Consider the following 12,206-nt stretch of genomic DNA (forward strand, 5'->3'; position numbering starts at 1 on the left):
TGAAATCATACCAAGCATATTCTCTGATCACAAGGCTTTGAAATTGGAGATCAGCTGCAAAGAGAAAGCAGGAAAAACAACACGTTAACATCACAGGAGAAACACCATCATAGGTAAGGAGCCTCTGGAAAACTCCCTAGTATGGAAATGAGAGTGAAAAAGGCAAATGACCCCTTGATATTCTTAGGAAAATAGTTTTGATATCAGGAATTCCATAAAAAGGGCTCAGAGTTCCCCGGAAGCTGCAGACCATACTTTGAGAGCTGTTTGTCTATTCCTTAGCCTTCTTAGCAAACCTATCTTCTTTGGCTAAACTACTGTTATTCAGGGAATAAGTAACAAAGATACTTTTAAAACTCAGTTCCTAACACTGGCTGCAAATATAGAATATGTTGTCAATTGTTTTGTTACCTTTAACAGGCAAGCAAGTAGGCAATAGAGAGTTGGCGTTCTGGTGGGACTCTGGAGGCTTCACACTTGTTCCAACCCCAGCTCCCTCGCTTGGCTTGATGGCCTGGAGTGGGTCCCTCAGCTTCTCTCAGCCTCAGTGTCCGATCTGTAAAATGAGCAGGCTATGGGCATTTGCCTCAGAGGCTTGCTGAGAGGGTTAATTGAAATAATCTCTATAAGGAAAGACCACTTTCCCAGCTTCCTTTCAGGTAACTTGGGGCCCTGTGCCTGGGTTCTGGCCAGTAGGGTACTAGTGTAGTACCTCTGCCTAAATCCCTCTGCCCTCTGAGGGGGACAGACTGGAGGAGCTGGACCCCTGAGTCACTGGATTGTGACTCGAACAAGAAATAACCCTTTGAGATTTGGAGTTTGTTCACTGTGGAAACGTAGCCTGCCTTTCTTCACTAACACACAGGGCGGGCTCTAAGGGAGTGGCATTTGAAGGATTAGAAATGGAAAAGATCAGAAGATTAGAAGTAGGGTGGGGAAGGCAGAGGAAGGCATCTAAGCCAGGGGATCGAAAACGCAGAAGCCCCCAGGCAGAAGAGAAAAGCCATCCAGAGACCAGCCTTGAGCAAGGGGGAAGTGGCTTGAAGAGTAAATCAGGCCCCTGGCCGAAACCTTTGAAGTAACAGCTTGCACCCTGCATCACTACCAACTCCTCTGTGTGAGTCATGGTGACCCCAGGGTTGCGGCTCACTGCCCTTGAGGACACTGGTATACAACCACAGAGTTATTTTAGTCTTAAAGATATTCAAGAAGCCTAACGCCTAAGCTCAAGTTGGTGCCACAGAAGGATAGCCATGTATCACGTCTTGGTTTAACTATTCACCACCATTTTTCTTAAGTTCTCTGGCTTCTCAATGTCAACGTTTTCGTAAGACCTCGCTACCTGGAGAAAAGGACAGAAGGACTGCCCAGTACTACACTGAGGGAACGCACAGCATAAATAGCAACATTTGGATTTTTTGTTTTGCCAACGCAGTTGGGCTTGTGCTCAGCTTTGTGGCAGCCGCAGCCGAGCCTGTTCTCATTCAACGACACAGTAGAAGCAGCAGCCTGGGCAGAAGGTTGCAGGCTTGTGTTGTGTTGTGTTCTGCAATCACAGCTGTGGTTTTCAGAGGACTGCTGAATAAAATCTTTGTTGAATGAGTGATTGGATGAACGAATGCTATGATTCAGAACTGTCACACCAAATTATTACCCACCTCACTGTAAGAGTTGTTAAGTTCAAATTTCACTTATTAGACACCTTTGAGTCAATGATGCTGAAGAATTAGTAGTCGCTTTAATATTTTTGTATGTGTGTCATGAACCTGGGGTTCAGTAAGATCCGCAGGTGGAGAAGAAGGTTATTGACGGTTGACATCTGACGATTCCAAGAAAAGGGCTTTTCTGCATGTTTATTTGTGTGTGGCTATAAAAGTAGGTTTCGATTTAAGTTAGTTAGACCAAAAGCTATCATCAAAAAGAGAGCAGTAAATTATCAAATAAAAATGCGAGCCTGTCATGCAAAAATCACTCATTTACTCCCTCAGGTGACACAGGGCACGTAGAGGGCAAGTTTTCCTGATGGGATGTAAGGACATTTTCCGGATGGAAGGATGGAAGTGGAATTACATGCAGGTGAGACCTGGGGCGGGGGCGGGGGGGGTGAGGTGGAAGCAACATGGGGGAGGGGGGGTCCAGGCAGTCCTGGCCTATAGATGTCATTTGTCCCACACCAACTTGGCCCTCATGGTTTTGTTTTTTCAGTTTTGTTGTCAACCTTTAAAAGAAGGAAGATGCCAGAGAAAAATCAAGATCTCTGGCTTTCCTTGAAAATTCTGAACTTTCTGGCAAAAGGGGGTTCAAATGCCCACAAGATAGCCATAGGCTAGTGCTGAGCCAGCTCTGGCCTCTTTGGACAGTACACTGTGTCTTCCATTTGCCACAGTCTCCACTCCGCAGTATTTACCCCTCGCCAGCTTCATTCACTGGCAATACTGTTGGGGTCTTTGAGAGAGGCCCCCTCAAAACAGCATCTCTCTTTGTCTACTCTAGGTTCTAAACAAGTTGAGGAATAAAACAATGAATAAAGCTGAAAACTATCCCCCTTTATGTATTACTAGGAGAAAAGAGGTGGGTGGGCGTGACATACAAGTATCTTCAGGCAAAAGCAAGCTGACTTACCCAGATGGGTTCCAGGCGACCCTGGATCAAGGTAGGCCTCCCACGTAATTCTTCTAGCATAGAGGAGCAGCAGAGAACACGGGTCTGCTCCCAGAAGGAAAAAGGACGGATCTGAGCCATATGTCAGGAAAAAAGGCAAAAGACTGAAAACAAAGACCTGAAAGGGAATCCAAGATGTGCTGGTGACACAGACTCTAAATTCAGGAAACGAGAGAACTGGAGCACGACTGGTGACCAGCCGAGTCCTGGGGCCAGTGGCTGAGGTAGCATAATGGTTAATTGAGTGCCTAGCAGGTGCCATGCACATTTGTGCCCCTGCAAAGTAGGTGCTGTTAACTCCTCTAGAGATGAGGAAACCACGGCCCAGGGTGATTCCAAAAGGCCAGGGAAGAGATTCCAGGGCCCGTCTCACTGGCTTCCAAACCCCTCCCTTCTCCCTGCTTTTCAGCCAAGTGTGAGTGGTTTCTTCTGTCAATGTAAGAAATGTCCAAACCTGCAGAGAATTTTTATGAGTTTATTTGAGCCAAACTGACAACAATTTCCAGAAGCAAAATCTCAATGGATTGAGAAAATGCTCCAGAGAATGGCAGTTTAGCAGTTTATTTTATACATTAGGATAAAAGGAGGAGATGTAAGGAGGGTCCAATGAAATCCATTGGTGGTAGATTAAGAAGGCGGGGATAGCAAAGTGGCGCAATTTCGGGGATTGGATAAAAAATAAAATGAGGTGACACAGACTTCTTTTACACTGGTGGGTACAGGATAGTTAATAATTCACATTGACAGCACACAGAAATGGTATGCGGGGGATCTAGATAACATGAGGGGTTCTGTGGTCTCCTGCTCTAGTGCCGGAGGTTGTGCCTGAAGGGTCTGGAAAAGAAGATGACTGACATTTCAAAGGTATGTTATCTTAGATGTGAAAACATGCTAGACAGGCTCACTTAAGTTAGAGACTGACCTTTGTCAAGAGAGCTACAGGCCTAGGACGTGACTACCACCAAGACTCATTTTTAGTTAGGAATTTGTACGTTCAGACCATCCTATGTGGTTACTTTCGGTCTCTGAGTTTGTAAGGCCCACCATGCAGGCCTCCCCTGAGCTTGTCGGGTGTAGTATGTGGGCTCCTTTTCATTCCACACTTCTGTGAGAGCGGGGGCAGCCTGGGGCCGGTGTCAGCTCCATGGAAGAACTGCAGGAGTCAGGGCCCTCTGCTGGGCTGGGAAGCTGCAGCCCGCCCTACCCCTGGTGAGGAAGCATCCTGGCCTCTCCCTGCCAATAGGCTGGTTGGTTACCTCTAGCCTGTGGTGTTGTGACCTGACCTTTTCCATCCTTGGACTGTCCTACCCACTCCACAAAGCAGAGAGATGGAGAAGAGGAAGATGAAATCAACCTTCACAGACACCATGTTTGACCCTCTCTGGTCATCAGCAGTAAGTTTTCCATAAAAGCAGGAGAGCTATATGGCAGTAGAACTTTTTCTGAGGGGCCTCTTGACTCCTGGTTTAGTGGTAATGCCACCAGCAGACAAACCTAACTCACACCTGCACAGGAACATATCACTCAGTAGTACTCCAAGAGATCAACGAGTGAAAATTCCTTAAGAAGAAATGTTTTTAGAAGGGACATATGGAGAATCAAAAAGGGGATAAATATAAATCTGTATTTACAGAATCGAGTAAGGAGCAAAGAAAAGCTGAACAGAAAGAGGTGAATGCAGAAGCTTTCTCCTAAAACAGGTTTTTTTCAGAGGGTTTGGATGCCAAAAATAATTCTGATTCCACTCTCATTATGGAAGTATTCGAGGCTATAGCCACTAACTTTCATCAGAAGTAAACCCATTAGGTGGCATTGTAGACTTAGAAATGACCAAATAGAACATAGACTTTTTCAGTAGAAGTTTCAAATTTAAGACATTTTTTAGATAGTTAAAGTAACTCTAGGAGAAATGTTCTACATCATTAATGCTGAAATAAAGAGGCAAACTTTGAAGTTAGGGCATAAGCAGTCATGAAAGAAATTGCCATGGCCTAAAACAAGCGAGAAAGGAATGAACAAACATTTATTGGGCAACTACCATATGGAAAATGGCTGGTGGGCATTCTCTGGCTTAATTTTCATAGTGTTGTAAGGTAAGGGGATTATTATCCCCTTTTAATAGACCAAAACTCTCAATGCCAAAGGTCACACTGCGGACAACAGCAAGCTTCGGGTCCAAAAATAGTTCAAATCCAGGTGTCTGCCTCCAAAGCCCCTTGTCCTTGCAAATCCTGCGTGCTCCTTCAGGGGGACACCCGTGGGCCCTGGGCCTCACCTTCCCATTTCCCCCTCAAAGTTTTCCACTAAAATCTAGTGAAAGATTTTTCTTCCTTTCTCAGGGAAAGGTATTTCCACAAAAGCATTTGCTGTGAAATTTCATTGTAAAGCAATTGCCTCATAACTTTTATTTGCATATTGTTTCTTTTACTATTTCAGTTACATTTTTTACATTATCTTACATGTGCAGTTCTCTGTACAGAGACCCTACATGTTTACACAGTATAACCGCAAAGGGGAGGTCCTGACTCATCTCCTCTATGCTTCCCTTTGCTCCAACGTCCAGTCCGTCTTTGAATAAGCAGATCAGCCACTGTTTTAGAGGCTGTGTGGGGAAGACTGCCAGTAGCCAGTACTCTCATTTCTCTGGGCTTGACTTGTGTATAAAATTTGCCTCAGAGGGCACTGGGTGGTGTTTACTGAACAGCAGTTTCAAGTGTCCGTTGGTGGCGCCCCCTGGAAAGTGCTGGTTTATGCAGCCAGCTGGTCAGTGGTGGAAAAAGTCTAGCTCCCTTAGAATTGTGTAAACAACTTACCTGCTGGGACAGGCGACAACCCACTTTTCCGCAAATACCCAAGAGCACTGGGCTCCAAAGTGGGGGAGCCCGAAAGGAAACATCACTGAGCAAGAAGGAACGTTGCAACTGCCAGTTACGTACATCTTTTTAATCTTAACCTTTAAAAATTTTGAGTTTCACGTGATAGGTTTATATATATTAGTATTTTAGTAGATAGACCTTATTAGTTCATAGACATATATTGGGGAAATATTTTTTAAAATTGTTTGCCAACATGGGTGCAAAACCAAAAAAGCTTGGAGACAGTCTGCCTAGAGGAAGATAAACGAGGTGGTGGCAGTGAGAGCCTGCCCCTAAACTCCTAAAACCCAAAAGATAAACCTGAACGGCCTGGGTCACGCTATCACGAGAGGAGACCTCGCTAGAAGCAAGGTATAATGGTACCACTCCCTGCTTTTCTTCTTACCAATGAGGATGAAACCCTGTGAGGCTGCCTGAGAAGCAGATGGATTGTGACGGTCAGGACAACGTGCCCTCTCATTCCCCAAGCAGCCTCGGGCTGTGGCCCCCAGGACCCAGAGAGATTAGCCCTCCTTTCCAAAGTGAGGAGCTCTGCTGGTCAAAGAAACAAATGGCAAATGACATAAAAAGTTCCTCATTGCTTGTCCTGCATTAAATGTACATTAAAACTGTTATTCTTCAACTATCAATTACACAGATTTAAACAAATGAGTTGGCGAGGTTAGAGAAACAGGCATTCCCATATACACCCAGTGAATGTATACGTCAACTGGCTAAATCTTTCTGCATGCAATTTGAAAATACTGACCAAGTGTTTAAAAAATCTACAGATCTACCAATCCATCCCTTTCTTCTCTGGATATTTTTTAAAGGAAATAATCAAATTTGTAAATAATGGTTTAAAAACATAAAAGCTTGTTAGTCAACCACTTATTCATTCTACACACATTTATTGATGTCTTTTATGAAGCAGACTCTGCTGGATGCTGTAACACAACACAGAATAAAGTCAGTAAGGCTGTCCTCCTGCAGGTTATGAATAATTATTGCAGTGTTATTTATAATGGAAAATCAGAAACTAACAAAACGACCAACAGTTTCTTTCTGCAGCTATGAATTACTACACAGTCATTACAAATTGTATTGTGGAAGACACTGGAAAATATTCACATGAGTGAAAACAAAGCAGTTAGCAAAACAGTGTATAAAACATAAGCCAAAATCTCATGGCCTCGAGTGATCAGAGAAGGGTCACAGCTCAATCTACCATGTGAGAGAGGTCATTTAAAATGAAAAGACTTTGCTTTAGTGAGCAACAAAACAGAGCAGAACAAAAAAAAAAAAAGCATTGAGAAATAATGACCACTGTTTCTTTCTACTCCACGAATGTTTTCTGAGGATAATTCTGGGCAGAACTAGAGGAGTAGGTAACAACAGCTTTGACGGAAGATTCTGAGAGGCAGGAAGACACATCTAAGGAACTACAGCCCAACTGAAAAGAAATGCCTCATCCAATATTTAAAAAGGATGTGCAGTGTAATCGGTGAAAGATCCCTAAGAGCAATGGGCTTACTCACATAGTGTTGGTATAATCGTGCCTTGTTATAAACTTTTGAGAAGGGAATCAGCAATATCTATCAAACTTCTTAATGTCAATGCCATAACCTAGCCATTCCACCTATAGGAGTCTACCTATAGGAGTACTTATGCCTGCATTAAAAAATTTGAATAAGGAAATGAAAATTAGCCAACATATGCATAGTGGGAGTCCCACAAGCAGAGAAAAGAGAAAAAAAGGCAGAAAGAATATTGGAAGAAATAATGGCCAAAAAATATTTCCCAAATTTGATGGAAAAGATTAATCCACACACCTGAAAACTCAACAAACTCCAAGTGAGATCAACTCAAAAGCAACCCACACTGAAATACACCATAGTCAAACTGTCTAAAGCCAAAGACGAGAAGAGAATCTTGAAAACAGCGAGAGAAAAATGACACATCATGTACAAATGATCACTGGTGAAATTAACAGCTGACTTCTCATCAGAAACTATGTAGGCCAGTAGTCAGTGGGATGACATATTCAAAGTGCTGAAACAAAAAAGACGGACTCATCCATCCAGCAAAATATCCTTCAAAAATAGAGAAGACATTCAAATAAACAAATACCCAGGGGGCCAAAAAAAATGTGTACAAGTGGACACTTTGGTCAACGTTGCTCAAGCAGTAGTTCACTGTAATCAGAAGTGTCTGGACGCTGATGGTAACCACTTTGAGCACCTCTTGTCATTGCTGAAGTCAAACGTGATTTGTATTCATCTTTTGTTGTGCATATATATTGAGTATTACAATTGTAATAGTTTTTTTCTTTCTTAAATTGTGTATACATGTTTTTGGTACCCTCTGTATAAATAAAACCTGAGATAATTTATCACTACTAGACCTGCTCTATGAGAAATACTAAATGGAGTCCTTCGGGCTATATGAAAGGATGCTAGGCAGTAATTGAATTCACATAAAGAAATAAAGATGTCACCCTTGACCATACTGAGTACCAGGAATATGAAGGAAAAGACCAGACGTACCACACACTTGGGACAGGTCTACCAAAGTCTCCCAACTTCACCTTCTATGACAATATCATGCTACAGGGATGAGCATTATGCACTATGACCAAGTGAGACTTATCCCGAGACTGCAAGGTTGGTTTCATGTCCAAAAATAAATAGAATAAAGGACAAAAACATGAGCCTCTCAATACACACAGAAAAAGCATTTGACAAAATACTTTGTATTTGACACCATGAAGCATTTGACATCATTCTATAATTGAAACAACAATAACAAACCCCAACAAACTAGGATAGAAGGGAACCTCTTCACCTGATAAAGGGCATCTGTGAAAAACCCCCAGGTAACACTGTACTTAGAGCAGAACAAGGATGTTTGCTTTCATCACTTCTGTTTTATGTTGTACTAGAGTTTCCAGTCAGGGCAAGAAAAAGAAAAGGCATCCAGATTTAAAAGGAAAATGTAACACTAGCTGTATTTGCAGATGACATCATCTGATATGTAGAAAATTCTAAGGAATCTCTCTCTCTCCCTTTCTCCCTCCTCCCCCCAGACACACACATACACACACACAATTAGAACTAATTAGAACTGATAAAAAAGTTCAACAAAATTGCAGGATACTAGGTCAATATACAAAAGCCAATTGTATTTCTATACACTAGCAATAAACAATTCAAAATGAAATTGTTTTATTTACAATAGCATCAAAAAGAGTAAAGTACTTCCGGATAAATTTAACAAAAGAAGTGCAAAATTTACACACTGATTTATAGAGCCACTAATGGACCCCCCAAAAGTGGATCTAAATCATAGCCCATTTGCTATTAGAAAGTATGGGTTCAGCTTTTTTTTTTTTTTTTTTTTTTTTTTTTTGGTTTTTGAGAGCCCACTGGCCCATGTGGGAATCGAACCGGCAGCCTTCGGAGTTAGGAGCATAGAGCTCTAACCACCTGCACCACCCGGCCGGCCCCTGGGTTCAGCTTTTTGGTTTAGGAAAAAACAAAAAAATATTTGGGGAAAAAAAATGATCAAACAAATGTATCCATGTTCATTAATGTTTTTATGGGAAACAATCTGATGATACAGTAAGCCAGCCAGGTAAATCAAACAATGTAGGCATAAAGATAAATCATAAGTAAATGTCTGTGAATAGAGACAAGAATAGGCTCCATGGGGATGATTGCTTACTGAGGTGGAAGAGAAATAAAATGGGTAAAGGAATAAAAAAGAAAAAAGAAAAAAAAGGAAAGACACACAATGAGAGAAACACATTGAGAGGATATTGAAGAGTAACTCCAAGAAAAGCCGTATGCCGAATTTCAGGTTACCTTATCACCTTCCTCTTACTCTTCAAGCTTTACACTCTGGTTTCCTAATGCAATATCCAATCATACTGAATTAGACTAAAGTCTGATTTGGAGAGCTGATGACCTAATCTTGTTTTGTCTTGATGACATTTTGGGCAGAGTTAATAGATATTTCCCTTTTGGATGACTTAGCTCAACCTAAGAAATAATACCAGCATCATTTTACAAGGAAAGTCTAATTGGAATGTGAATGAAAGTACTATTGGCCAAGGACCTCTATCCCCTACTTACGTCTTATTTGAAAATTTGACCCAATTACCTGACAATCAAAGAGGAATATCTTTCATCCTGTCATTTGTTCACAGTTATGCCATCTGACTTGCATAACCGGAAGAAAGCTCGGCACTCACATTCAACCAGAATGACCACCAGTTCTCAAGACATCTGATTTGTCTCGTTGCCAAGAACAAAGTGACAACTGATTTCAAAGTGTACGTACTTATGTAAAACAAATGGGGGGGCATTTTTAAAGAAAATAGGGGATTGGAAGAGCATTTTGATGCCATCACATATTTGAAACTATATTTGAACAGTATAACCTAATTTATATTTTGTTGTGTTTGTCTATGAATTTTCCATTTAATTTAACAAATACTTTTTGAGCTCCCACTATATGAAATGGAATGAGCCAAGCAATGGAAGGATACCAAGCTGCATTAGTCAGGGAAATGGCTCTAATTCCAAGAAAGAGAACATCAGATTTCAGTGGTTTAACCCAATGGAAGATCATTTCATGCTGTTCTAGGTCAGCAAGCAACTCTCTTCCACCTGGTGATCCAGGGATTCAGCCTTCTTCTGTCTTGAGTTCCTGCCATGTTCTTCTGCTTGGCAGAATCGTCTGCCTCAAGCTGCCCAAGAGGTGAAAGAGTAAAGAAGGCATGCCCAGACCAGAAGCGACTCCCATCACTTCTACTTACATTCAACCAGTAAGAAGTTACTCGGCATGCCAGAATGTGTGATATATTGGCCATGTAGTCCCTGGCAAGACAGCACTTCCCTGAGACACCTTTACATCCAGAAAAGAAGGGGACAAGCTAGAGGTGTCTGTCATTCAGATTGTGTAAGATGTAGCTTCTACCTTCAAAGAACCTTTGTCAGAGTAGAGAAAGAAGTTCACAGGAGAGAAATGTTATGGAGGAGGTGGTATTTGAGATGACCCTCGATTGACAGGGAGAACTGCCAGATAGCTTTGGGAAGAGGGGCATTCCAGAAGGAGTGAAGGCACTAACAAAGCATGGAGGTGTGGAGGGAATGTTGAGGAACTAGTTTTCCTGGAACAAAGCTTGGCATAGGGGAGAGATTAAGCTTTAAAGGCTGTTTAGGTCACTGTTATGTAAGGCCTTGAATGTCAGGAGAAAGAGTTTGAATTCCAAGCCTCCATTATCATGATGATCATGCATTCTTAACAAAGGACCCAGAACAATGATAGCATTAACCACAGACAAGTACATAATAGAAAAGACATTCAGCATGAAGGGATTTCATTTTTCAGATGGTAACAGTAATGACAGCCTTGTAGTTGCACTCACAGGCTGTAACAGGTTTCAAACTTTCGCATTTGTTCTCATGTATCTTGATATTTACGAAATACAATCCAAACATTGCCACTTTACTCTTACTCCTTCTCCCAGGCGTATCTCACATAGTGATCTAGAGATACCAGGGGTAGCCTGACGCACTGGCACCACAAAGCCACAGTACCTCCCCGCTAGCAAGGCAGACGACCTCCCAGGGCTGTGAACTCTGAATACCGACACCAAACACTGCACAGTCCACAAACAGGAGTCCCCTCCTTCGACAGACAGTGTAGTCGTGATATTAGGGTCAACAATGGTGTGGAATTCATACCAGAAATTTAACAGACATTAATATTTGTTAAAAGCAATCCAGGTGCAAGGAGACAGGAAGGGCACAAGCAATAGCATCACAGAGGCTTAGAAAGGTAGTAACTGGACTAGAAATTACATTTTTTCTGAAGATGGTTTCCAACTCTAGTGCTCTGTGAACTGTGACTTTGTTGAATATCCCTCCAAATCAGCAGTGGTTTTAATGTACACCCAGGTAGAACATTTAAGAAATTCTGATAGCAGATGGTGTCTGACTGTTCTCATTGTGCTGATATATTAGTTGTCTTTTCTTTGGGGAACAAGGTAGGAAAGAGACAATAAACAAAATTAGATCACAGAGAGATGCTACCTTTATCTCTTCCATACAAGTCTTACTTGAGGCTCTTTGACCTGCCTTACCTGGTACTCTCTTATTTTTCAGTTTCCATTTAATATAATGCAGTTTTGCAAAGTTGTTTTTAAGCCATTGTTACCTTGGTTTAAAATAGCCTAAATAGTTATGATATAAACTAGAGTTTAGTTATACTAAGCTCTTAATATTATATTAATCTTATTTGCTTCACACAATAAGAATTATAAGCAATAATTTTCAGAACAATCAATATTTTTATAAGTTCACATGCATAACCATTTTCCCACTATAAATTAACATTTTTAAAAGATAATACTTGAAGTTGGTGAGGATATTGTGAAATGAACATTCTCATTCACTGATGCTGTTAATTTGAATAAGAACAAACTTTCTGAAAAGCAATTTGTCAAAAAATGTCAAGGGTTTAAAATGTCTATTCCATTTGTCTTGATTATATATATACACACACAAACAGAGCAAAAAGGCACTCCTTCCCCCAAAACCCAAAGTGTTAATGATGGTTATCTCTTGGTGATGGGATAATGGGCAATTTTTACTTAGGAATTATAGTTTAAAAATTTTTTTTTCC

At 41.3% G+C, this 12,206-nt stretch overlaps 1 long non-coding RNA gene across 1 annotated transcript; it reads left to right on the forward strand.

Annotated features, from left to right (window-relative positions):
• Positions 1-9,849, forward strand: LOC308498644. Its single transcript, XR_013993498.1, has 3 exons — positions 1-113; positions 1,989-2,076; positions 9,724-9,849. It is a non-coding gene; the product is annotated as an uncharacterized lncRNA (long non-coding RNA).
• Positions 9,850-12,206: the final 2,357 nt, after the last annotated feature.

The sequence above is a fragment of the Rhinolophus hipposideros genome (assembly GCF_964194185.1).
Source record: "Rhinolophus hipposideros genome assembly, chromosome: 6".
NCBI lineage: Eukaryota > Metazoa > Chordata > Mammalia > Chiroptera > Rhinolophidae > Rhinolophus > Rhinolophus hipposideros.